The 27,102-nt window shown below is 42.0% G+C and overlaps 1 long non-coding RNA gene across 1 annotated transcript; it reads right to left on the minus strand.

Annotated features, from left to right (window-relative positions):
- On the minus strand, nucleotides 2,433-9,977 carry LOC110408073. Its single transcript, XR_002444148.1, has 4 exons — nucleotides 8,520-9,977; nucleotides 7,846-7,971; nucleotides 4,609-4,819; nucleotides 2,433-4,344 (listed from the first exon to the last, which is right to left on the minus strand). It is a non-coding gene; the product is annotated as an uncharacterized LOC110408073 (long non-coding RNA).

A 27,102-nucleotide genomic window follows, 5' to 3' on the forward strand; every position in this document is an offset into this window, starting at 1 on the left:
TTGTTTCAGACTGAAGCTTAGCTTCTTCTACATGGTGTTTTGTGGGGTTGTGGTTTTTTTCTTGTTGTTTTGAAAAACTCTGGCTGTACATGAAGTATATTAGTATATTGAGAGTTCTGTGGAAGGAAAAGTGAACTACGAAAGTGATTGGTGTTTCTTTTTCTTTGATTAGATCAAACAACAAACTGTGAGTCTGGGCAGACAAAAAGAGGCCTGTTATTCCAATTTTGGGTGAGATGAGCTGCTAAGTAACACAAGCTTGCACAATGGTCAAGAAAACTGCCATCATACTAAAAGGATAATAAAGTGTTTTGGACAGAAATGCAAACAATGGTGAATAATGAATATCTAGAGATCTATAATTTTGACGAAGGATTTTCTTTGGGGCTATGTGCTAGTATTACATGCACATACACATGCTGAAAATACTGCAGTACTTGGCATGATTTATGTACTTTATAAAATGCCGCATAGTAGTACAAAAATAGAAGTACACCAGGTGCATGACAAACAGACATGCTACTTTTAAAAACTCAAGTAAGCCAACTGGAGTGGGAGCCAATGGCAGCAGATGATCGACATATTTATTTTGAAAGCAGCCAGAATGCCTCAACCTTCTTCAGTCACAACGATCTAAACAAAGTCATGGTAGTCCCAGATTCAGCTAATCCAGGTTATGACTCGGTTATTAGAGTCAGAGTCAGCTTTCTCATTTCTCAGGACTGTCATCATTGCTTGTTATCACTGTCTGTGGGCAGATAAACTTGCGCCTTCCTAAAACCATGGCTTAAATTCAAGTAACTTGATGTCCAAATTAACACAGATAAATCCACAGATCTTGTCCCAGTGGCCACAGGCTCCAGGAACAAGAAAGTAAAGCAGTGACACAAAGAAGTGAGTTGATACAAAGTCCAAGAGCAGGGCACGTCATCTTTTTGACGGAGTTGAAAGATGAATGACTGCTCCTGTCAGTAGAGTGAGATCTTTGAAAGAGGCAGCCTGCAGCTCTGAATTAAAACTGGTCATTCCTTCTCAGTAACTTCCTCTAAGAAAAGGAAAATATCTTCGAATACTTAGATTTAAATTTTAATGTAAATTTTCAAGAAATTGATGCAAAACTCAAGAAATTTTAATAGTCATAGGGAAGTAATTTTACAGAACAATTTAAAAGAAAAAATAATTTCAGTGGCAAGGAAAATCATCAATATGCTATCAAGGTGCAGCCAGTGGTGGAAAAGAGGGGAACAGGGTAGTCATATGCCTAGCAAAAAACAATTTCCTGCAATCTATTTCTAGCCTCAGTAACTAAGACTCAGCAAAATGGAAATTGTGCTGATGTAAAGTTGTCGTTATGTAAAGGTTTTAAGGGGTAATGTAAGTGTCCTGTCTGTCACCAGCTACAAGCACAATGTACTGTTTGATCAGCTTGATATCTTGTCTTTCAGAATTTGTGGATGATAAAGGCATTTGCTGATAAAAAACTTAGGTGATTGGGGAAGTACTTCGTAGTAAACCAAATAACTGTGTAGGACAGGACTGGAGAAGAGAGTCAGATAGGAGGTAGGCATGGAAGTAAAATAGCCAGGTTTTGTGTGGGTAAGCAAGGAAGTGGAAGTGTGATAGGCAGATGAAATACAGAAATCAGAGAGCAGAGGAGACAGCTCTCATGAAAGTACCTTAACCACGAGACTGTAATTTACCTCAAGAACAGGTAAGCACAGAGAGAAGAAAGGTAGAAAACTGGAAAGATAGCAGAAGTAGGGGACTTCACACAACAGGCAGAAACATAGAAGTACAGAGAGACTGTCAGCACACAAAGCTAACTGACCTTGCTGAGAAACTCAGAAGCAAGCTGCTGTTGCGGATTTCAGTTGATGTGCTGTGTTGGCTGTGAAAAAGGTACCAAAATGTAGACCCTTCAGTGATGTAGATCTATGCTGGTACTGTGATCGCACACTGTTGTCGATTAGCATTTTAATGAGTCATACTAAAATATAATAGGCGGATGTAATCTATGCACAAATGCTGGAGGAAATGAGAGACTGACTAACAACCATTGCATAATTTCAGAAAGGAGAAGTTATTGCACAATTCAGATGTCAAAACCAGGCACACAGAGATGCCTTGGTCCTACTAGGTTAATGTTCAATTTGTTCCATTACCATTTCAACCATCAGGGAACACAGGCAATAATACTTCTGATTTGGATATTTAACATTTATTCCAGTAATTTCTCTTCTGGGTGAAATGAAGCCCAGAACTAAAGCAGCCTAAGCAAGGGTATGGATCTTTACCTAATTCTGTGATTAGGCAAGGGTATTCACGTAATAAATTTGCCAGTACTTTGCCTTAAATCAGTATTTCTAGAGCTTTCCACGGGCCTTCAATTTCTGATTTATTGAATACAACCGTTCTCAAATCTTGAATTCCTTTAGAACAACAAATAGTAAAGCTCTGAATAATATTTCTTATTGTATTTTTTTCCCAATAAGAAAATGCAATTTACTGAAACCAAAGAATTCCTCGGAGATGTCTGCATTCTGATGATGGCACAGGGACCTCTAGATGAAGTTATCTCAGGTCAGCTCCCCAAAAGAACAAAAATATCCCAATTGAAAAAGAAATGGTGAAATAATCCCATTTATTTTTTTCCACTATATTTGATTTCCATGCTTCATCAGAGTAGAAATGGATTTTGAAATCAGTTTTCCATACAGTTGGCAAAGGTTCTTTCTTAAATGTCTCTTCTTGCACAATGATATTTATTGTTCCCAAGAACAGCATGAAAAGAAGAGAATATAAAATATCAAATCAGGGAACAGATAGTTGGATAAAGAGGGAGTTTGAGGCAAGCAGACATTAAGCACATTCCTCTTCCTTTAGGAGTGAGCCCTTGTCAAGGACAAGGGAAAACAAAATGTACAATTTAGCTCCATGGCGGTAGGTGTAACATTTTAATAGCTGGCAGGCTGCCTGTATCTGATGCACTTGTTCAAGCAGGCAGATGCTGGACTGGATAAATGGAAGGGCATTTAAGGACACGGAGTGTAGCTCCTCGCTGCATTTATTAGCACAATATCTCACCAACTGCAGAACGTGGGAAGAAAGTTCTCTGGATGTTGAGCAGCTTTATATTGACAACCGAGGTGGAGGCTTTTGCCATGATTAATGGAAACTAAAATAATAGAATAACTGAAGCTATTCTCTGTCAAACTCACGTACTGCTTTTAACATTCACTGATGTAAAAGCCTCTGTTGCCCAAATACCATCTCACACTTAACTTACACAATTTATATCCTCACACGGGTAATCTTATATTACCAAATTCGTTATTAGCAAACCATGTTACAGCATGTACGCACACTTCCAGTTTTATACAGAAGCCAAATAGTTCTTTTTTAACCAGGCACACTGGATGACAAGGATGCTGAGAGCTCCAGGTCTGCATTGCTACACTCCGTGTTACACTGTGGTGCCCAGCTGGCAAAGCCTGGCAGCCAGCAGGCCGGCAACGTGAAAACTCTCAATTTTAGAGCTGAAATAAGTTAAGTTTTTCTTTTTGTTTAGGGCTGACATTAACTTTCCTCTCACCCTAGCCACTAGCGATATGTTTTTCCTTAAAAAAAATGGAAGGCACTCTATTTTTCTGGGGATGATTCCTCATACAAAATTGTGTGCACTTGAAAAGCTAATTTTTAAACAGAATGTATTCTTTTGTGCTTTGATGGTAGCCATGGCACATATATTAGTGATTATGATATTATTGTTATTAAAAAATATCTCAAGAGAGAAGCTCTACCCATATGACAGTGTTCCCGAGGAAGGATGCTTTGATTTGCAGAGTTGCAGAACATCTGCTTACACCAGAGTGAATTACCATCAGGAGGGTGCAGTGCCAGTTGCACAGGTACGAGAGACATCTTAGGAAGTACATCCTGAGATATCTGTTGCTGCCATGGACAACGTCACAGGTGCCCATGAGTCAGCACTGCAGTTCATGGTGTTTCAGCACAGAGACCAAAGCAAGAACTTCTGCAAGAAAATATCGCAGTGTGCATCTGAGGCTGAAATGTGCAGGGATCCTCCTGCTGGGTCCCAAAATGAATTAAAAAGAGAAGAGAGTGTGTATTTGTCGCTCAGCCCTGCTTTTCTTTTTCTTTTTTTTTTTTTTCTTTTCTTTTTTTTTTTTGGAGGAGGAGAGGCGGTGAGTAATGACTGCTCTCTGCTTCTTGATAGCAGAGGCTGGCAGCGCTATGGCAACCGGCTGCAAAAAGGGCGGAGGGGAAAAGTCTCTTAGCAACGGGAAGCTTCAGACAGGCAGAGCCTGATGACAGCGCAGCAGTCTGAAAAAATTAAATTAAATTAAATTTTGAAAAAAAAAAAACACAATAACAACATCAACAAAACATCCCTAAACCAAACCTCCAGTTGCTACCATCAGAAAAGGGGGCATGATTAAAATATAGATAACAAGAGTTGATGATTTAGGGGAAAAAAAATAAAACAATAATAAGACGTGGCAAAGATGATTAAAAAAGACAAAAAAAAATTCAGATATCATCTATAACAGCTTAGTAAAAACAGAGATGTTTTACACTGATCATCACCTGAGATGCAAGCTTCTTGCTCATCAGTGATGCCTACGAGCCCTTCCTGTGGGATGGGACCCAGCACCACTGGGTGCAGCCCCAGAGCAATGTTGGGGGTGCACTGTAGGTACTCTGAGCCCCCGCTCTTTGGGAAGTGGAGGGCACAGCGCTTGCGTGGTCTTGCTCTGCTGGCTGGTATTCATAGCCATCCCCTGACATCACAAGGGCTCTATGGGCAGGGAAAGAAAATAATAGGAAAGGTTATCCGATACGCCAATTCAGATTTTTAGTAATAATTTTCCAAAGATGTTTTTGCAGTGCTGCAGGCACCCCTAACACTTCATTAATAATGCAGTAAAATCCCAGCAGCATTACATTAATCACGCCAGTGGGAACCCAGCCAGTCAGGCACCTCTTTTCCAGCCCTCCGTCCTCAGCTTGCTCGGAGCACTGTCTCAAACAGACGTCTTTCACTGCATGCTTGGAAAGCTGCCCGATTTGAGCTATTTTGGACTAACAAAGGGACAATTTCATCCAAAACACAGAACCCCCACAGAGCTGCTGCCCTCCCCCTCTCTGGTCTGATGGACGCAGCCATCACTGGGGGGCTGGGTGTTTCTGCTGACCATTGCCCAGCAGTAAAACATGAAAGCAGGGATGAAGCTGGTCTTCCCTTCCTGTTTCAAGTCTGCCTGGAAACTGTTGGAGAGCTAGCTCTGGTCTGCAGGAACAAGGAGCTGTAAACTCCTTGCAGAGTGCCAGGTCCAGCAACGGAGCTGTTACGTTCTGCACATTCCACGCACAGGGTTTGCTTTTGTGTGCTTTTTTTTTTCAGTGCAGAGAAGTGAGTTCACTATTGGAAAAGACTGATCAAACAAAAATCAAAATAGGCATTGGGAATATGTCAGTGATGTTAGATGTCAACTTAGTCAAGTAGGAGAAATGCTGGCAGGCAGATCTGGATGGTGTAGCTCTTTCCCAACAAGCAACCCAACCAGTGGCCAGAATGGAGGTGCTCCCTAGGTTGTCCCTGTGCTGTACCTGCCAGTCCTTCTCACTGTGTCCTTGCATGGGCAGCACCATCCTTGCCACCTCCCATGTTTCAGCCCTCCTTGCCAGACCACTGCTTTTAGGGCTTATGATGTTACAGGATTTTGTGTTCGAGCGTACCAGAGCCATTGTCTCCCCAGTAGATAATGCTGACTAAATTGATACTTTACAAAGACACAAAGGAGTCAGCTTGTGACTGATACACAATACTGGTTAACAAGGCGCACACAATGGTGGTATTAGTGGGAGGAAAGAAAAGCTCAACTTTCTGTCAGTCATAGGTTCATTAGAAAGTAAAGAGTTGCTAGCAGGCAGAAAAGCTCTTTATAGAAACATAAGAATGGCACCAGTTCTAAAAAAAAAAAAAAAAACTAATAAAAAAAAGGAGAAATTAATCTCGCTTTAATGCTGGTGGAACTAACTCCAAATGTCTTCCTCCATGTAGCCTTTAATAGAATTCTGAAATATGTACGTTAAAAGAACAAAATCTATGAAAATCCCATTTTTCATTAAAAGTGCTCTCAAATCATCTTATGTATACTTTGGCCAGAGATTGATGCTGTCAACTTGAAACATCCTGAGGAATGTCATACTGTAACATTCATGACCAATAAAATCTTCTAGAATTATAAGCAAGAAATAACGTGAAGGGTACATTATCTTCTCCTTTTGTCTCTCCTAGTGTTTTTCTAGAGTTCAGGGAGGTCTTACAGCCATAGGATGTGAAAAGGGTATGTACCAAATGCTTTAAATCCTCCAGTCACACACACTGAGAAAATGCAGGAGCGTGAATTATCATATATATAAATCCAACAACTAAAATGAAGGCAATGTAGAAGTAGTGGATAAGTATTCAAGATTGAGCCCAAGTTTGAAGTGGTTTTAAATGAAAATTATTGTGGCTTATTGTTGCAGAGAGTCAATAAATTTTTATTCCAAAGAAGTTGAGTGATTCTTTGATTTAGAAGTCTGAGAGACATACGAGAGAGGCCAACATGCCCTAATAGCTAGGTGTTTATTTCATCTTTTTTCTTTTTTTCCTTTTCAGACAGCTTTGCACTTGTCTGATGAACTGACAGAGCCTCCAGCACAGAGGGAGAGGCTTGTTCCTTTATTGCTGTACAGCATTTTTGGCTGACAAGTTGTACAAACGTTATTGCAGTTCTGTTTGTCTTGAAGCAGAATGGCAGAATCCATCTCATTCAGATGAGCCTACAACTCAAATAGCCAAAGGTGTTCACCATCCTGCCCATGGAGGAATTTACTGCACTCTACCTGGGACCTAAGAACCACAGTACTGCCATGAACATAGAATCATGGAATCATTAAGGTTGGAAAAGACCTCTAAGATCAATTAGTCCATCCGTCAACCCATCACCACCATGCCCACTAAACCATGTCCTTCAGTACCATATCTACACAGTTCTTGAACACCTCCAGGGACAGTGACTCCACCCCCTTCTTCCTCCAGTGCCTTACCACTCTTTGAGAGAATAAATTTTTCCTAACATCCAGCCTGAATGCAGATTCACTCTTCTCTATATGTTCACTCACTCCTCCACTTGAAAAAAATCCCAAAGATATGGAACTTCAGGTATTAAAAACATCACTATAAGATGTGTGAATATTGTGAAGTCATAGATACTACTATCATTTACTGGGCTGCCAGCAACACCAGCAAACTACCAGGATTAGTTTTGCCTTGCTGTGAATGCCATACGTTGCAACAAGCAATGCATGTCTTGATGAGGACAGGCAAATGAATTAACCTTTCATTAAACGGCAACTTTGGGGAAGAAGACTGTAGTAGAATGTAACCGCAACGTAATTCTTACCATGTGTTTTCTGTAACAGTATTCTGCTTTATATATGCCCTTAGAGGAGAAATGAAAAAAAAAAAAAAAACTGAATAAAGAAACATGATATATGCATCTGAATAATGTTGTAATAGGTGTAATATCAAGCTAGGATTGCTCAGGCCACCTGTTTTGTGGCCTTTTGTAAATTCTGAATTTTTCACCTTGGAAGTTTAATGGTCTTTGCCAGAAGTTTCTTGTAGTCAGAAAAGCCTGACCATTCACTGCTTCTATGTGCAGGACATTTTTATGTTTATAATCGCTGGGGAAGCCTGTGAAGACAAATGTGTTGCCCTAGTACCATCTAGTGGAGGGAATGAATGAGAGAGGTTTAAATGGACATACTGACCTGCAGATGATGAGGTCCTGCACTCCTGAATCACCCACACTGCTCCTTAGGCTTTCCTCACCTTCCTCCTGTGCCCACTTCACCAATGCCCTCTTCACCGCTGCAGTCACATCCATTGTTGGGCACCTGCTCTAGAAATGAATGCAGAATTTGCAGAAAGGAGATGAAAATACAGGAACTGAGAGCCAAGTGTGAAAAGGCAATCAGGTGTTTGGGGAAAGAATGTGCAAATCGGAGAAACTGTTGTCTTTAAGTTGCACACAGACATTTTTAAGGCTCTGTCTCTCTGAGTCCCACAGAAATTAGTAAGCTATCTACTATGAAATGGCTTTTAATAATACAGACCATCCAGCGTTAAGAATGTTTGGCAGTTTTATGCTGTTTTGTGAAGAAATTTATAGGCAAACCACATGTCAGTGCTGCCACCTGTTTCTTGTTTGACAGCAACCATCTGGACAGCAAATACTATAAAGTCAAAAAAGTCACTGCAGTCTGCAAGGCAAGATAGAGAGCTGTAATTTAGATGCCCGAATGTCAGCCACAATATGAAGAATTATGCGCAGCCCAAGGGAGGGATGCATAAAATGGAAAGCATGCCTACAGCAATAAGCTTTACATTAGAGGAAACAATGATTAAATATATAATGTATGGGCTTGAATGACCTCCTACTCACCCTGTTTCTGTTTGCAGTGGCCTCTAGATGACAGAGAACTCCATTCCAGAGACTTAACTGACTTCTTTCATACACCCCAAACAGCAGTATATAGCTCATGTATACAGCTCGACTACAGCTGACTTCTGGCTACTGTCTGTTAATCTGACCCTCTCCTTCCCCTAACCTTACTCCTCAGTGTCCCATCGGTCTCACTTAGACCTTCCCTTCCTTACTTCTTTCTGACTATGTCTTAGTTTATTTGGTTCCTATTTTGATTTTTCTTTAAAGAATGAAAAAAGAAGCAGAAGGAGCACTAGGAGAACTGGGATTTGTATTTCATGATAGCAGGGCAATGCTCTCCACAGCTAAGAATAAAATTCAATAGACAGTACAGGGCAGTAAAGCAAGTATAGGAAAAACATTGGAAACTGAAGCATATCATTTGCTTTTGAGAAGTGGAGTACTGAGCCAGGCAGAAACAAAAACAACAGTGATTTTTAGTGCTGCTTGACTAGCTGGCAATCCTCCCATCTCCAGACTGACTGCTAATTTTTAAACTATGCAAAATGTTTCCTGGGGCCACAGAGCTTATCTGGAAATGAGACCCAGGGGAGGGAGGGCATGCTTTAATGATGGGCAATAAGTATAAGAGAAATGCCTGAGGTAGCAGTGAGGCAAACAAACAAGCAACCCTTTATTAGCATTTTATGTGTTCCTTATAATAGTAATGACCACTCAGCTGCAATCGGGAGAACAATTACCAGTGACAAAAAGAGGTGGGAATTGCTATCAGAACACAAGGTAACAGTATTCACTATAGTCTTGGACCATAGCCATAGCACAGACAGGTTATGATTAGTAAGACAGATCCAAGATATTTGGGAATCAAACTTGAGTACTTGATGGTTTCATTGGGTAGAATAGAAGGTGTTTGTCATTTAACTCTCTCGATGGTTGCTCTGTCTCAGCTCTTCTCTGAGGCTGTCCCTGACACAGACAGCCTCACATATCGTGCAGGGCCTGAGAGGAACTCTAGGGCAGACAGCTATGGAATGATAAAAGCTGAGGGGAGATCATCACAAACACAAGGTTTTAAGCGCAGTTGTTCTTTTGCTTGGATACACAGTAGTTATAAGTAGAGAAGTTATCCTGGAGATCTGAAGTTACTCTTACTCCTACCTGTCTCAGCTAAGTGCTCATGCCTGTAATGGTGGGGGAAAGCCTTCTTCAGTCCTACAGGTACTTGTTCTCATGTACCTCCAGGTTGGTGTTCTCCCTAGCTTTAGCCCTAGGAGTCTGATTCCTCAGCTCTACTGAACAAATTGCCTTTGAACTGTCTCAGCTGAGTTGCCCTACTTCACCTCAGGTGCTCCAAGCTAACTTAATTAGAAGCATGGGGTGTAGGGGGCCCTAGGCACAGCATTAGTCATCAGGAACAATCATAAAAGCTCTTTTCCTCTTTATCTTCTCATTGGCTATTCCTTTGCTTGTTTCAGCAGACATTAGTATTGTATGCATGAGAGTATTATCTCCACAGCTGTGACCCATGCTCCATCCCACTGACATAGGTAGTCCTACCTGACAGCTGGAGTCCCTCAGAAGACTTTAAGTGGGCCTTGACTTCCTTCAGCAACAAGGAGGGGGGAATGTACTTTCAGCAGCCAGCTACATGGTGGAGGACCTTCAGGGACAAGTCCAATACCAGCATCCCTTGTAGTGTCTTGATGGTATGTGGAGATGTTCAAATCCTGGTGTTGTTATCTAGATTGACATTCTTGTAGCACATCAGTCTTCCCTCTAAACTGTATGACTTTGTATGAGAATATTCAGCTGGACTGATGCCTCTGTAAACCATACCCCATGACCTGCTTAGAGAACAGATTTGGACAGGATGACATGGCAACTCCTGAGAACTTGAGTGCACAGAATATAGCACGGCCATGGGTATCAATGCTAACTGTGCAGCCATCCAATATCCCTTGAGTTTAGTCTGCAGGGTAAGGGGAGGACAGCATTTAAGTAAGCACAGGCAATGGGAGGAGGTAAAGAGCAGGAAGAACCCATCTGTCTCTGCCATGTGATGAGTCCCACAGCACTTCCCTGCTGTGTCCGTAGGCTGCACTGCCAAGTAAATGGAGAGCCTTATGCTATTTCCAGTGCCTTGCTGGGGAAAGGAGAGGACATTTGAGATCAATAACAGAGCTTTGGCTAGGTTTGCTGAGTGACTGCTGGTATGTGCCATGCAGCTCATTGGCAAGATCTGGGAATGATACCAAATGAGCTCTGCTCACTGGGAATTGCCTTCTCTGGTCTGGAGCTGGTTGCAGAACATCCTACACGAGGTTTGCTTTCATCTCCTAACATGAGTGACTGAATATGGTAGGTGGAAAACATTAATACTCCTGTAGGAGTCTGAAATCCCAGGGAACTCTGCACAGTGTTGGTGTAAAGATTCTCCTCAGTCCTGGTATTTTTCCTGACTCTATTCATCTGTTATGAGAAGAGCACTGTGCCCCTCTTGTCTCAGACTGCATGTAAGTCTCCTCAGTCCAACCAGTTTCTTTAGGATCCTGTCCTGCGAGTGCCACATCTGACTGGAAAAGCACCTGAAAGGTTCTCTGTGCGTGAAAGTACCGTGTTTGAAAGTGCATGACGTAATCTTTCAGTGTCCTCCCTTTGCCTTACAGAAGTTGCAGGGTGTTTAGGCTTGCCCGTGTAGCTAATCATCCCCCAGCATTTGAAACACTGAACTTCTGGGTTGTTCACTTACTATAGTATTCCAGAAACAGAAACAGTGATAGAAATGGAGGAATGTTTTGCTCCTTCTTAAGTTGCTTGGACACCAAAACCAGATTAAATCTCAAACTGAACTGTGGAGAATGGTAAACCACAGTAAATTGCACTGTATCCCTAATTCAGGTCAACAAGGGGAGAACTTCTCTGCTTAGCTGCCCCTGAAGGTTGGCTTCTGTCTTCCATCAATGCCAGGGCTCAGTTCTTCAAACTAGTTCACTTCAGGAGGGCATGGACAAGACTGCTCCAAGTCTGAGTCTTTGCATTCTACACAATCTCCCAATACAATCTCAAAAGGTTTTACAGTCTCAGAGATGACATACATATATGCAGCTTTGTATTACAAAGACGCCACTTTGGCAAGCTGGAGAACAAGTTATACATCACTTCCAACAACTTGAACTGTCAAAAAGCTCATGTAAAGAAGTATGTTCCATTGAGCTACATAAGCACATGGGAGGAGAGAGAAACCCAGAGCATGAGTCTGTGCTTGTCACTTGGTCTCAGCAGCTCATCTCACTCCTATATAGTAGTATAGCCACAGGATCTAAGTAACCTTCTCCAGTCCTGTCACAGGTAGGGTTCTAATAACATAATCCTTCTATTCTTCATACAGCTCAGGCTCCAGAAATCATTGTTAAATTCAGCCATCTTTCATAGGCACTCTTTCAGGCTCCTGGAAGAAAAAAGTTTAGTGTTTCTGAAGAATAATTTCATGTTTGCTTAGTTCCATATCTTCGATCAATAAATACAGTCAAGGCCAAAGAACACGTATGTAGAGGTGAAGCTCTTATTTCTTCCATTTTCCGTTTTATTTGGGGAGAGTGGAGGCTGAGTTTTTTTCTTTCTTGAGAAGATAGAATGTGGTGTGCACATGGCTCTGATACACACACAGTATTAGGAGTTACCAGAAAGATAAAATTTACTAGACATTTCAGGAGCTCTTCAAATGAAATAATAAATAGAATATCATTGACTCAGCAGTCTGTATATTGTGAGCGTATAGCAGAGTGAATTCCGTGAAATTAATTCCTAAGAGTAGAGCCAAAAGGATTTGGCCGAACACCTATTTACCTTATGGAAAAGTTAAAAAAAAATGGTGTTATGGAGACGATGTCAGATTGATTGCATGAAATGTCCATATCCAATACTAAAAATCGACTCCATTAAATGGGCTCCATCTGTGTATTTTGGCATTTGGCAACATAAACAGCTTTGATATATTTAGAGTCAGAAACAAAATTTAAAACTGCAAAGCTTCCAGTAATCACAAAGAAAGAATAAAAAAGAGTATGAATTCACATGTTTCAGCAACTCATATTTCACATTAGTAAATCAAACTTTCTATGAACTTGTGACAGAAATGAGTGAGTACAGTTACAACAGCCAGAAAAATTCTTCGTCATTGTCAAGGATTAAGGAGAGAAATGGGAGAAAGAAGTCCAGAACCGTAACAGATGGCTGTGATAAGCATCTGACCTACCACAGGTTTGCCTGAGTTGTCTCTATTACAATGTTACAGTAGCATTGCAACATTAAAAAAAAAAAAAAAAACTTTAATCAAAGCTGTTTACATTTAAAATGTGAACTTTTAGTAACCCACTTTAGCCATGAATCAAATACAGGTTGGTATGATCGGTTGTAGGAAAACCATCCAACTTAAATGTCCCCTTAAACATACGTGCTTACCTTCCTTGAGGTAGGTTTAATTTACTTTCGTTAAGTCTTTTAAAATTCCTTTTACTAAGTGGAAGCAATCAAAAACTCAATATTTTGAGGCAAATTTGTTCGGAAAAAAATAATGAACCAGTGGTATGGAGTAGCATTTCTGGAAGGAAGATCATACTGGAGGGAAGAAGATACTATTTACAGCTTTAACTCGTGCAAAATTCTATCCAGACACTACTGAAGTACAGTGGGCTTTCAGAGAAAGCTTGGTAACTATTTATACAATCTAGCAACAATTTGTAATGGTTTTAAACTTGTCACAGAGCCAAGGGAATGCCACCAGTGTTTGAAACTGCAGGAGTAATATGCCTATTGCCTACTTCTGCTCGATTTGATCCGGAATTATGAAGTAAATGTAGCTACTCTCAGGGAAAAATAGGCTTTGACATAAAGAGAAGTGAGGAATTTGGATTTTCTTGCTCTCCAACTGATCGTTCTCCAAGAACACTTCTCTAACGTCCACACAGGGGACTCGAAAAGTGACAGTGCCTAAAGCCTCCCTGTATCTCAGTGCTGTCTGAATCGCTAGCTGGTTCTTTCCTTTGGGCTGGTAGCAGTGTTGGTGGTGATGCACAGGAGCAGACCCAGCTATAATCAAACAGACACTGCAGAGCACTGGAGTCAGATTGCATAAAGTGATGAAAGCAGAGGCATGCCACATCAGCAGATATTAATGGAGAAGGGGTATAGCTTTCTCACATCCTTACATCTCCCTAACCTCATAGGAATGTCTGTTACTCACAAGGAATTACTAACTGTTTTTTAACCAACATTCACAATCTGAAATAATCTCATACTTTTGCCAATACTGGTCTCTATAGTATTTGTCAGGGAATCTGGGGTTTTGTTTTCAGTGATTGGCAAATAACACATAACTGCTGGGTATCTTTTTCAGTAGTTACTAATTGCAAATAAATAGGTAGACTTCTGGTAGTGCTCAGCTAGCCCTTTCCAGCCCAGGAGTACAGTTTTGAAATGGTCTCACTGGCCATGGGTCTTACTATTTGCCATTGCTTTCAGTTGGATTCTAGTACCCACTAGCCATTGGAAAGCACTGCTCATCTCAAGTGCCATTCCTCATCATTGTCTGCTATCTGGGAAAGTAGCCTGGCAAGCAGGGCCTCCCCTCATCTGGAGGGGAATTCAGCATGTCTGATTGAGGCTGATCCATGTGAGTGCCTAATGCTCTTAGCTCAGCCGGAATGATTATTTTATGTCTGTCTCCTTTTCACTTAGAGCACAAGGTCAGCAGATCCCCATTTATTTTAGAAGTGGGAGGGCTGTTGCAAGCAGCTGATGTTTCTGTAGGGGTGGAAGCTGCCAGCTTGCTCCCTTTTCTGACTTTTTGTAAGGCATGAGGGGAAGTCAAATAACATGGACATCATGTCTCTTCAAGTATCCTTTTGCTGCCCTGGGCTACTGTTCCATCACAGGGCTTTCAGCTGCAGACATAGGTGTCATCTGTAGATGATTTAAGTATTATGTCAGAATCTTTAAATGAGGAAAAACTGAATATGTCTTTCATAAGCAAAACATAGGAGCAATTGTTCGTTTGCATGCAATCTGCAGATCTCTGTACTATCTCTTTCTAGACTGTTTTACAAAAAGTGACCACTGAAAAGATGTTATCTTGGCTAAAACTTTACCACTGAGCACTGCGTATGGATCTTTTCCTCCTACCTGTTCAACATTCATACTAAGAAAGGAGTAACCAAGTGATATTCAAGTACAAAGCATCGATTTTCAAGGTACTTAAGTGACTTGATGTGAAATGTGACCACTGAACTGGAAATTAACAACTAGTACTGGTACTCACTAACATTCCCAATGCATGGGAACATCAAATGTCTTAAATCCTTCTTCCTGAGTTGGGAAAGTACTTCATGTTTTTCCTCATGATGTTGAAGTGTGGTGGTTCTGACAGCTTTGCTCTTTCAATGCCAGCAATAGCATACTTTATTTCTCTTCTTGTGTAACCTTTAAACTTAAAAAAAAGCCTTTGAATAAGTGCAATGCTAATGGCTGCACCCAGTCAAGGGTGCCTTAGAGGGATAAGACCCATAGATTAATGCCAGACAATGTCTGGTAACCACCTATTCCTTTTTCGTACAACATAGGTCTGTCTAAAATGGGTACCTAGATGTACACAGATGGATGTTATAACCACAAGGTAATTGACTGTATTCAAACCACCACAGAAAACATTAAAAATAAATAAATACATTATTGATTTTCAGTATTTTCTGAGGAAAAAAGAAGTCGTGCCTAGTCAAGCTGGTAACCTTCTACAATGAAGTAACTGCATCTGTCAACAAGGCAAGATCAAATCATGTCATTTTCCTGGACTTCTCAGTAAGGCCTTTGACATTGCCCAGCACAACATCCTTCTCTAAGCTGGAGAGACATGGACTTGAAGGATGCACTATTTGGTTGATATGATATTAGCTGGATGGCTGCATCCAGTGTTGTCGTCAACTCCTCTATGTCTACGTGGAGGCCAGTGATGAGCAGTGTCCCTCAGGGAGCCATCTTGTGACTGGTGCTCTTTAACATCTTTATTAATGACATAGTGAATTTGAGGGTACACTCAGCAAGTCTGCTGATGACATCCAGCTGCGTGGTGCAGTTGACACAACAGAAAGAAGGGATGCCATTCAGAGGGACCTGGACAGGCCTGAGAAGTGGGCCTAAAGGAACCTGACGATATTTAACAGGATCAAGTGTAAGGTGATGAACTTGGGTCGGGGCAATCCCAGATATGAGAACTCACTGAGAGCAGCCCTGTAGCACAGCACTGTCCTCCTGCCCTCCTGCAGCATGGGCATCCCGGTGATCCTGCTGCTGGTGGGTCTCTGCTGCACAGAAACAAAGAGCAGTATTGGATCCACCAAGCACAGGTGCTCTTCTGCTGGGAATCCAGTAAAAAGCACTCCAATGAAAATGCTAATTGAGAGATGTGTCCTGCCTTGTCTCAGCTTTTTTTCACGTCTTTATCAAATACACTGGAGTTTTTGTACTTCAGAGAGAGCTAGGGTATTTAAAACTGAAGGTGTTAATGTGTAAAACTGTTCAAATCACAGAAAAACTTCCCTTGTGGACTCCACCGATGTGTTTTATTTTCCAGAAAGTCATACAGTCTTCATTTGAAATTTTCAATAAATGGAGTATCTGGTACTTCCTTTGGTAGTTTGTTTCAAAGGTTAATGACTCTCTCTGCTAGAAGGAAAGACATTAATTATCATTTAAATGTATCTAGCTTCAGCTTCTAGTCATCGGTTCTTGTTATGTCGTCCCTCGTTAGATTAAATAGTCCTAGGTACAGCTTTACTGTAACCGAATCTTTTCTCCATCTTATTTTGAAAAGCTGAACAGTTTTAACCTAAGTGCTTCTCTATAACACGTTTTCCCAGCTGTGGGTGCCCCATCCCTGGAAGCACTCAAGGCGGGGTTGGATGGAGTCCTGGGCAGCCTGAGCTGGTGGGTGGCAGCCCTGCCCATGGCACAGGGTTGGGGCTGAGTGGGCTTAAAGGTCCCTTCCAACTCAAGCCGTTCTGTGATTCTGCAATTCTTTGAAAGGATCCACAGAGGAAATTAGGCACTAGAGTGCTCCATGTTCCTCTGAACACCTAACATAAAATGCTTCATTGTTCACTGATGATTAACTGGGATCCAGACTGCTGTTATACCATATAATTGCCAAGGAAGTGACTGGCTTCATTTTACAAGGACAGTGTGTATGTTCTAACATCACAAATGATGCGTCAGAAGAGCCTACAATGAAAGCCTGATTAATGACGACTCTTCATTAATGGCAAAAATTATCGTCCTGCTTTAAATTGAGCTAGGTCAGAAAGTCCTAAATGTGATGGACCGTCTGTCCAAAAGTCTGCAGAGGTGACATTTTAGGAAGCAAATTATAAAAAGGGTTTTACAAACTATCCTATGAAAATATTGAGTGCTGTAAATCTCTTCCAACACACAGTGTTGTATACCTGTGCTGAATAAACTGCAGAGTCATTCATGGACTTTGAGCTGATGTTGTAAAAATGAGTAATGACATAGTAGCTGTGCCATACTTTATATTCAATAATGAAATACTAATCTTGGGAAAAACAATCCATCAAATCTGTTAGCTTTGAAGAAATCCTGCACGCATTGCAAATTTTTTTTTTCCATTGAGTTTGCTAAGAAGTCACTTGGACACTGCAATGGCAATTTCCCTTCTGCCAGATGAAAGGATTTTATGGGGATATTGCATATATGAAACGCTTTGCTGAATAGTTGGCACTAATTTCAGTTTTAGGTGCATAGGGAGGGAGTGGCAGTTCATTTTCATGGTGTCTGGACCAAACTTTCACAAAAGAGGGATCCATAAACAACTGCCACGCACAGGATTTAGTATGTGAAATGCTATTTCAGCACTTAATTTAAATGCTACATGGCGGCCCTACCGGTTGAAATCGTTGTTTTCTTACTCTGGTCTCCACAAAGGCTCTTTATCAGAATAGAATTTATAACGTATAATGTATTATACAATGTATTTTAATTCAACAGACTATATTCATTGTTCTTCTAAATCTATTGGGCCCCACCAGCATCATCATAAACACTGCGTTACTTTTGAGGCATGGCAGGCTTTTAAGGTCACCTCTCTTAAATTTGAAAATGGTTGCTCACATTCAAGTCTTCCTGCCAGGAGGACTCCGTTCATTAACTTGCACTTATATGGATGGCTATTTCACTGTTTCTTTAACCGAACTTTTATGCTGGCTGCCTGCTGTGCGCTGAGTGCTGTGAGCATTTCAGAAAGTAGGTGCATGCTGTGTAGGCAGCCCTCTCTGTAAGTAATGTTCCAATTAATACAATAATTATACAGAACTGTAGCGCTTTATTGGTGTGCTCTGTTACTGCGGTGTTCATCACAGCACAAAAGCTAAGACAGCATCAATATTTGCTTCTAAGTCCTCATCTCCAGAAGCTTAGACAGAAATTCATGCACCACTCACACAGGGAAGAAGCAGAAGGGCAAGTATTTTACCATGCTTTTATGAAAATGGTTTATAGATGGTTTCAGTAAAATTTAAAGGAGGAGATTAGTTTTAGAGTCTTTTTGTATGAAATGCTTTCTACTTTAAGAGCTGTAATAGTAAAAACAAAATAGAAATGTATTCTCTGTTATATTATCAATGTTTACTATAACTCTCCAAAGACATTTTAAACTGAAATGTTACAGGTTGTTAGTCTGCTATATGAACGGGTCCTGGAAGCATTGCAGATGGAAATTTGTAAGGTCCAGATGCAGCCTATAAAGGCCTGGACAGGGTTTAGCTGCCTGACACAGAAGATCCTGCACGCCCTCTGCTGCACTGTTACAGACCCCTGATGCACAGGCTCTTTGCTTTTTTAGTTTAAAAATCCCCAAATGCCTTGGTTTAGGCTTCTGGGCACGGGAAGTGTTTCTCCTTCAACCACTTGGTACCTACCTCATGTCTGACCTCACAAGAGCTGTGGGAGGTGATAGTCCCTTTGCTCTCTGGGCTCTGACACTGTGAGGAAGGCTCAGACTGTGCCCTCCCAAGTGGTTGTGCACTGAAGGGCTGACAAAATCCCACAGCTGCTTTCTTCTACAGTAAGTGAGAAGACGATGTCTTTTTCCTATCAGACAGCTTCCTCCTAGGAAGAGGGAGGACATCCAAGGTGAGGCCAAGAAGCGGAGGGAAAAAGAAAGCAGAAAGGACAGACCTTACAGCCCAGTGACAGTGCTCTTACATGGGGGGGACAGTCCTGGGTCCTCACAACATACTGAGACAGTCTTCCACCAGATTCACCCATAAGTAAGCTAACAAATACACGCATATGCTCAATTAAAATGTTATAAGAAGCCTATAATGTATACTTCAGATCTAATCAACATTAGGATTACCACTTTAAACAGTATCAGTATCATTTTCTATGCCTCTGTTGCAATTCAACCAGTCGTTTTGAATATTTTAATTCTGTAGGATGCGGAATGTCTATTTGCTATATTTGCACAATGGAGGTTTAATACTCAGCCGAGGTCCTTCAGACCATATTTAACAAGTATCAGTTTTGCTTGTCTTGTGCACATACGTGGTTCTGCATTTTTTCAGATTATCTGTTTTGAATTCCTGCTCCTTTGCATCCTTATCAGTTCTCACAGACACTTATTGCAGGTTACTTGCCATGGCTTAGTTTTTACAGTGTGATGTGCGGAACACAAACTTCTGAAGCTTTTCTAATCTACTTGATGTAAAATCCACTGGAGAAAAACCTGTCCTAAGCTCCATTTACCTGATAGGGTGTAGCTGTTTTTCAGCTGACCATCAGCTGAACCATGTGAATTTGTGCTTTTGTTGCCAAAGGAGGAAAAAGAAAAAAAAAGCAAAAAAGAAGCTATTCTCGTGCCTGCCTTCACTTTTCAGGAGCACTCCAAGGGCAAGTCACGTAAATAAGCTCTCACATTCACTGCACATTCAACTGGCCTTACTTCACTTGCCTGTGGCTGGGCTTCCAGTCTCAATGTGAGTCTCTAGTCTGCCACTGTAGCCTGAACCAACCCAGTCAGTGGGGTTTTAAGATCAAATGGAAACTCTTACCTGAGGATGAGGTACACTGTGCACCACTGATGGTACTGACCAGCTTTCCAACCCCCATAAGAACAACTTTGATTCTCTGTTCAACTGTAAGGAGGTGAATACACTCCTGACTTTAGCATTCTTGCTGACTTCAGAATGGGGTTAGAGTGGAAAGTCGTCCTGGGAGAGGTTTGTATTTGTGCATTATTTCATTTTTAAACTGGATCTGTATGAAAAAAATTTATGGAGGAAAAGAGAACTCTACGTTTATTGCAGATGCAAAACAGAAATGGAAGAACTAGCAGATGAAAAAAATCCAGCTACAAACTCCTACTGGGTTTCATGGCAAGACAGGGCCGGAAGAGTGAAAACCACCAGCTGTTCCTTCCTCATGTGGCCAATGTTTTTCTTATCAGCCACAGTGCGTATCTCTTTAGTTGGTCACCTTTGAGTGGCTGGGTGCCCAGCTCAAGGTATTCATGCTAGAACACACGTGGGCTACGCTATACTTATCTGCAGGTTCATAGCAAATACTTAGGTCAAATAAGGGATTTATATCATGTTCCAGAGAGGGTGGCACATGATACTGGCTCAGCATGAATAAGAATACAAGCAAAAGCAGAAACCGTTTTCATCATCCAGGCAGAGAAGCAATGCTAAGGATAACACAGCTAATCTGCTTGCTGAGTATTTCAGGGGCCACCTTTTGCCTCTCGGTTTCCACAGGGCTGCTGTCAGTACAGCAAGGAGCCCTTGGTTAGCAGCTATGCCCTTTCTCACTTTAATCAGGTTGACTTAACTGCACAATAGCATCATGTGCAAGAAGACGACATATTAGTTGAAACATCGCTTTGTGAGGCTACATAGGAAGATCTGTCAGTGGAGAATGGGAAACACTAGCTTGAGCCTACAGGAAAATACAGGCAATTTACTAATTGCTGGTGATGGTTTCGGTGCACCTATGCCTGCAAAACACAAATAAAGTTTCTTATTGGGCTTTCTGGGGATGCAGATGTTCCTTCTGTCAGGTGCCCAACATAGCGCAAAGGCAGCGTGCTGGCTTCACTGGCTTCACTAGGACATGGACCAGAGGAGTGGCAGCCGTGGGGAGGAGGAACAGGAAACACAGTACAACAGGAGACACAGAGACCTCAGAGTGAGTTTTGTGCAGTGGAAGCATTTATCATCTTAATACATTGCCTCTATTAATAATATTGCTGTGGATGCTTCCATCAGAAGCTGAGTGCCCCTTGTTCACCTTTGTGACAAGGTGTGGAGGAAATGGAGCGGGAGCATTTTCATGTGTGTATGGCCATGGGGAAGAGGGCAGCAGGGAGGCAGATGTGCCCAGGAGCCTGGGTGTCCTGCAGGCCCTCAGGAGAGACAAATGTCCTTGCTCTAGGGCTTGGGTGAAAAAAATGTTGCAATGGGGAAGGTTGAGATGAATGAGTCAGCTTCCAGCACCAATCTCTCCAGCAACAGTCAGTGGGGAGCAAAGTGCTCTCCCATTGTCACACCAGAAGCTGCACTGTCCTGCAGTCAGGGCACTACAGACTAACAAGGACTAACCCCAGCAGCCAGGGCTCAAACACTATTTTGGGTGCCAGCCATCACATCATGCAGTAATTTTATGGAGTGCTGTCGTGCAGAGATCCCAGCGCCTGTTATGGAGATTGATGTGGCTGGAAGCGTTGAGCAGAACAGCTATTTCTGGGCTGTTCCTGTTACAGAGATGAACAGCTGGCTCTGTGCGCTGACAACCACCAAGGAATTTCCCTCATGGCTTATGGGCAAGACAGCACTGCACAACAGAAATGCTGTGTGGGTTATTGTGATGCCATGATCAGGTTGCCAAGATCCCCAAACTTCTGTTAGTGGTGGAGAAGAGAAGCAACAGAACCAGGAGAAACAGTAAGAGAACCAAGACTTGTACATCTACTTCATAAAAATGCATACAATAAATGCCTGATTGCTAGGTTTCTCCAGGCACCTGGCTTTGGGTTTGTCTATGGCATTATTTTCCATTTCAATGTTACAGTATTATTTTGGAAGCACTCAGCATGAAATCTGTAAAGTTTTTAAGAAAATCCCAGTCTACTGATGAGCTTTGTGAAGAGAGGCTGTTGCATTAAGTCATGTGTGGTTATTCTCCAGCATTTTCCTTTGCACAGCTTTACAGTGAGCCAAAAGCTTCGCCAAGAAAGTAAGCCTAAATAAGAGAGGAGTGATTACAAAAAATTATTAATAATGACCACAAGATTAAGTCTTATCAGGTGACAGCATTTCCTCGTGGTAATAGACAAATTCTTCTTTGTTCAGAAAAGCTAATCTGTATATAAAAAATTGAGACTGACAGCTGAAGCACAATGTTCAATAGGAGAAAGACAACTTGCTTTCCAAGGCTTAGAGCACTTATCTCAGCTCTGAAAGCTCAGTAGGACCATTTGCATGCCTAACCAGTGGCCCAAAACATAAGATGTTTGCAAACCTCATAATGTTTTCAGCAGCTCCATTTCAGGCTGTTGAAAACCATTAGTAATGCACCAGAACAACTTGTTAAAAGAAAAACATACTGTTCAAACAAATCCCCATTAAACTGTCATCTTTATTTTAATACTTCATTTATTGCTATTATGGGGGTTTGTGTGTTGTTGGGTTTTTTTGTCTCCATTTTCTCCATTAGCAAGAAGTAGAAAGCAACTGTATAAGCAGACTTTTTCGTGATCTAAATAGAACACAAGTTGAGCACTGTGTGCAGAACGTGGAAATAATGCATAGTGGTGCCATTTCTGAGTGCAATTAAGCAATGCAGAGATGTAAAGCAAGCTCAGTACAGGTCATGCAAATATCAAAGTGATAGCTTATGTCTCCTTCTTGCTTATAGGTAAATAACCTTCAACTGGGCCAAATAAACCACAGTGATTATGGCCTATGCATTAACAGCAAGTAAATGACGAGGTGAATGTTGTGGAGCTTGACTTCAGCACGGTGTTTGACACTGTATCCCCCAGCATTCTTGTAATGAAGCTTAGAAAGTGGGGGATAGATGAGTGGATGGTGAGGTGGATTAAGAACTGGCTGACTGGCCGAGCTCAGAGAGTTGTGATCAGTGGCATAGAATCTAGTTGGAGCCCTGTAACTAGTGGTGCTCCCCAGGGGTTGGTGCTGGGTCTGGTCTTGTTCAACATCTTCATCAATGACCTGGGTGATGGGATAGAGTCCACTCGCAGCAAGTTTGCTGATGACACGAAGCTGGGAGGAGTGGTTGACATAGAAGGCTGTGCTGCCATTCAACAGGACCTGGACAGACTGGAGAGTCGGGCAGGGAGAAACCTGATGAGGTTTAACAAGAGCAAATGTAGAGTCTTGCACCTGGAAAGAAATAACTGCATGCATTAGTACAGGTTAGGGGCTGACCTGCTGGAGAGGAGCTCTGCAGAGAAGGACCTGGGGGTCCTGGTGGGCAGCAGATTGGCCATAAGCCAGCAGTGTGCCCCTGTGGCCAAGAAAGCCAATGATATCCTGGGGTGCATTAAAAAGAGCGTGGCCAGCAGGTCAAGGGAGGTGATTCTCCCCCTCATCTCTGTCCTGGTGAGGCTGCATCTGGAATACTGTGTCCAGTTCTGGACTCTCCAGTTCAAAAAAGACAGGGATCTCCTAGAAAGCATCCAGCAAAGGGCCACAAAGGTGGTGAGGGGCCTGGAGCATCTCCTGTATGAGGAAAGGCTGAGAGACCTGGGACTGTTCAGCCTGGAGAAGAGAAGACTGAGAGGGATCTGATCGATGTTTATAAATGTCTAAAGTGCAGGAGGCAATTGGATGAGGCCAGACCCTTTTCAGTGGTGTGTAGTGATAGGACAAGAGCAGTGGCCAAAAACCGGAACACAGGAAGTTCCACACAAATATGTGGAAGAACTTCTTTACAGTGAGGATGACAGAGAACTGGAACAGGTTGCCCAGAGAGGTTATGGGGTCTCCTCTGAAGACATTCAAGACTCATCTGGATGCCTACCTGTGCAACCTACCGTAGGGTACCTGCTTTAGCTGGGGGGTTGGACTGGCTGATCTCTTCAGGTCCCTTCCAACCCCTGCAATTCCGTAATTCTGTGAGGTAGAAGACTATGACGTTTATTAAACTGAGATAATGAATGGTATCATAATGCAGCTCTTCATATTTAAACCATAAATACAAGCAAAATGATGCCAAAATGCAGAGCATGCTGCTGGAGCAGGAACATTTTAAAGGCTGGGGAAGGAGACCTTTTTGTCTTCCCCTGCGGTGACAGCCTCCCTAGGGTCCCCAGGCAGTGCTAGCATACAGAAAGATGATGATTAAAAATACTGTGCCCCACAGCAGCATGACACTGGAAAATATTTGTGGTGCTGAGCTTCCTTGGCCACCAGTCCTGTGCAGAGCGTGAAGGTCAGAATACCCCATGCTCTGCACAGCACACACCCTGTGTTTAGCTGCTGCCAAGGCTCTTGCTCGTGATTGCAGGGGGAAGCAAGTGAGTGCCCTCGGTGGTTAATTGTCTTCTGCTATGATAAAGTTCCTAATCACATGCTTGTTGATACAACAAGCTTCTCCTTCCCCACCCTGTTTTTTTCAGTAGCTTTCTATTCTGTGGTTCTCCTTAACATCATTTCAGTGCTTATCTCACTTCAGGAAATCTTTAGCACAGCATTAAGTCTACCTTTTGAATTTCTGCCTTGGTCCTTTAGATGAACATTTTAACAGAAAAAAGATTTACATAATAGTAGCAGTTTCAAGTTTGTTTGTTTGGTTTTTTTAGTATGTACTTCTAACAGAAGCAAAACATCTGCACTGGGACAGTTTTTCATCATAGCCATCTTCCTGGAAACACTTTTGGTACTTTCTGAATAAGCTCAAGTTGGGCGAACAAGGCCAGTGTTTAAAACCAACTGATGAGATCATTTTGGTAAGCATTGAAAATATTACAGTAATCCACTGGCAACTATTTTAAAACATGATACCTAAAGCTCACAAAGTGTAAGAAAGAAATTAAACTATAACATCAGAAATGACAACTGCTGTTGAAGAATATGAAGCTTGTCAGAAAAGTAATCAGTGATTTGAAAGTACTGATTAAAAATATTCAAACTCAGCATTAGAAGATCATCTGCTCCTTAAAAGAAAGCAAATAACCAAGGAGCTTTCCAGCTATAGTTAATTCCATTCTAAATGCACATTTGGAACGTTTTCTTGACTTGCATTGAAAGTTGCAGTTTGGGTTCCTTCTGGAAGGCAACGCCTGTCTGAAGGTTAGGAGGAAATGTTAGATAAGCTTTGAGCAGTGGGAATACAGGAAAAAATACCTCTTCTGATAGAAGTGGATATGTATACGTACACTTATCATAGAATCATAGAACATCCTGAGTTGGAAGAGACCCAAAGACATGGCAAAAAAAAAGTGGGTTTGTTTTTTTCCCAAACCAGTACCAATTTTGCTCTGTTCTGTCTGGAATCAAGACTGGGAATGGGGAGTTGAGTTCAAAAATCTGTGGGTAGGTTCTGCCAACCCCTGAGCTGGTGGCCACTTGGCTACAGCTCTTCCTCAAGAAGTGGGGAAGCTACCTTTAGCTTCTGGGTTTTAAACTGAATATCTGTGCCTCAGGAGCATATCTGCCATCCATGTTACAAGATACAGAGAATGGAGCATGGGAAAAGCTCTTAAACCTTTTGCTGATGGCACTTGACCTAGAGTTATTGGGCATTCAGTGGAGCAGGAAAGAGACTTGGTTATCCCTGTTTTCAGGTGAGCAGCCAGACCTCCCAAGTGAGCAACTGCAATCATTCTTACTGGGTTTCCCAAAGACGTTTTAACAACATGAAGCTGTGGCATGGGAGAGGCTGATATGCAGCCAACCTTAGAAAATGCCACATTCTGCAGATTAGCATCTGCCCTGACTAGTGTGGCTTCAAATATTGTTCAGGTAGCTGAGGAAATCAAGTATAGCTTTTCCTTAGGAACAGAAACTTTGTTCTCACTGAGACATTGGGTAAAAGCGAGCAAGACTAAAAGCCAGCTTTTGCGGGGCTTTTGGCATTATAATATAACATTTGCTTTCTTTTGCTGGTCCTAGTGATCAAAAATTTAGCTTACCATTTTACTGTACAATACAATCTAGTTCTTTTTATTTACTTACTGAATATACACTCCCTGTGAAAAGTATATTCCCTAATACAGTCCCTTATTGATCATGTAGCACCACGCACACCACCACAGTGCCTGTATGCTGCCCAAAGAGCCTATTGGTGATCTGCAGACTATTTGCTAAATATAAATTCATCTTAATTTTTTTTTTTCAAAGGGAATGGTTTCGTTGGAAAGTTCCTAAAATACAATAGCAATAAAATACAAATATCAATCTTTGCCTGGGAGAGTTGATTTGGAGAGAAAGTCTTGATGCTGTGCCAAGCACTGTTCTATAATCACCAAAACGTCTTTGCATTGCATTTGTGTTGGGCAGCCTGCATCTCCAAGGATTCCTTTACTCCGGTGCAGAATGCAAGGTGAAAGACAACAGACTGTCAGAGTTACTCTGCTTCCTGCACATGTTCTGAGCTCTTGGCAGCGTGTGATTTAGACTCGAGCATTTTGGGTAGCACGGTGGAGAGGAATACAGGAATCCCACTTGCCTGGTGTCAGCACCAGCAATAGATTCCCAAAGTCTGGAACAGGAATGGAGGTCAGTGGAAGAGCACCTGAAGAGCGGCACAAAGAACAGAGCACCAGGGCAGGCTGCCCAGAGTGGCTGTAGAGACTCCTTCTCTGGAGATACTCAAAACCTGCCTGGTGACTTTCCTGTGCCACCTGCTGTAGGGAACCTGCTTTAGCAGGGAGATGGACTAGATGATCTCCAGATGTCCCTCACAAGCTGTGTCTCTTTGTGCAGAGAGCAGATAGAGCAGGGCTCACTCAACATGCCAGGAAGATGGAGAAATGTGCCCGGCACTCCCTGTGCCGCAGAAACAGCCCTGTTGGGCTGCCTAAACCATCCCAAAATCCAGCAGCCTACCTTATTTAGCTGTGCCTTACACCAGGAGTATGGTTCAGAGGAGTACAAGCTATCTTAAGGGCATTCCACATTGTGGGGCTTCATCTTGAGGTGGCCCCTATATTGGGTCCCATCAGAGACTTCCTACCAACTAGGAGAACTTTCAATGTTAGTGAATGAGAGATGGTATAAAATTACAGTTCTTCCTTGATGGTGTATGCTCATCAATAAGGAGAGCACTGTCATAATAATTTCCACAAAAGATCAAAAAATCAAACCAGTGTAGAAAATTAAGACTTGCTACATCTTCAATTATTAAAAAGCGAGAGCAAGAAATGTGACGACCAACACTTTCTTTGGCTTTGGCATGTTTATTTACGCAACAGAACTGGAAAACACATCATCTGCAGCCCTCCTCTATGCAGTTGGGGGTGACAGTATCTTCAACCAATCGCCGAGTGGCA

Source organism: Numida meleagris, chromosome 1 (genome assembly GCF_002078875.1).
Source record: "Numida meleagris isolate 19003 breed g44 Domestic line chromosome 1, NumMel1.0, whole genome shotgun sequence".
NCBI classification, from domain to species: domain Eukaryota; kingdom Metazoa; phylum Chordata; class Aves; order Galliformes; family Numididae; genus Numida; species Numida meleagris.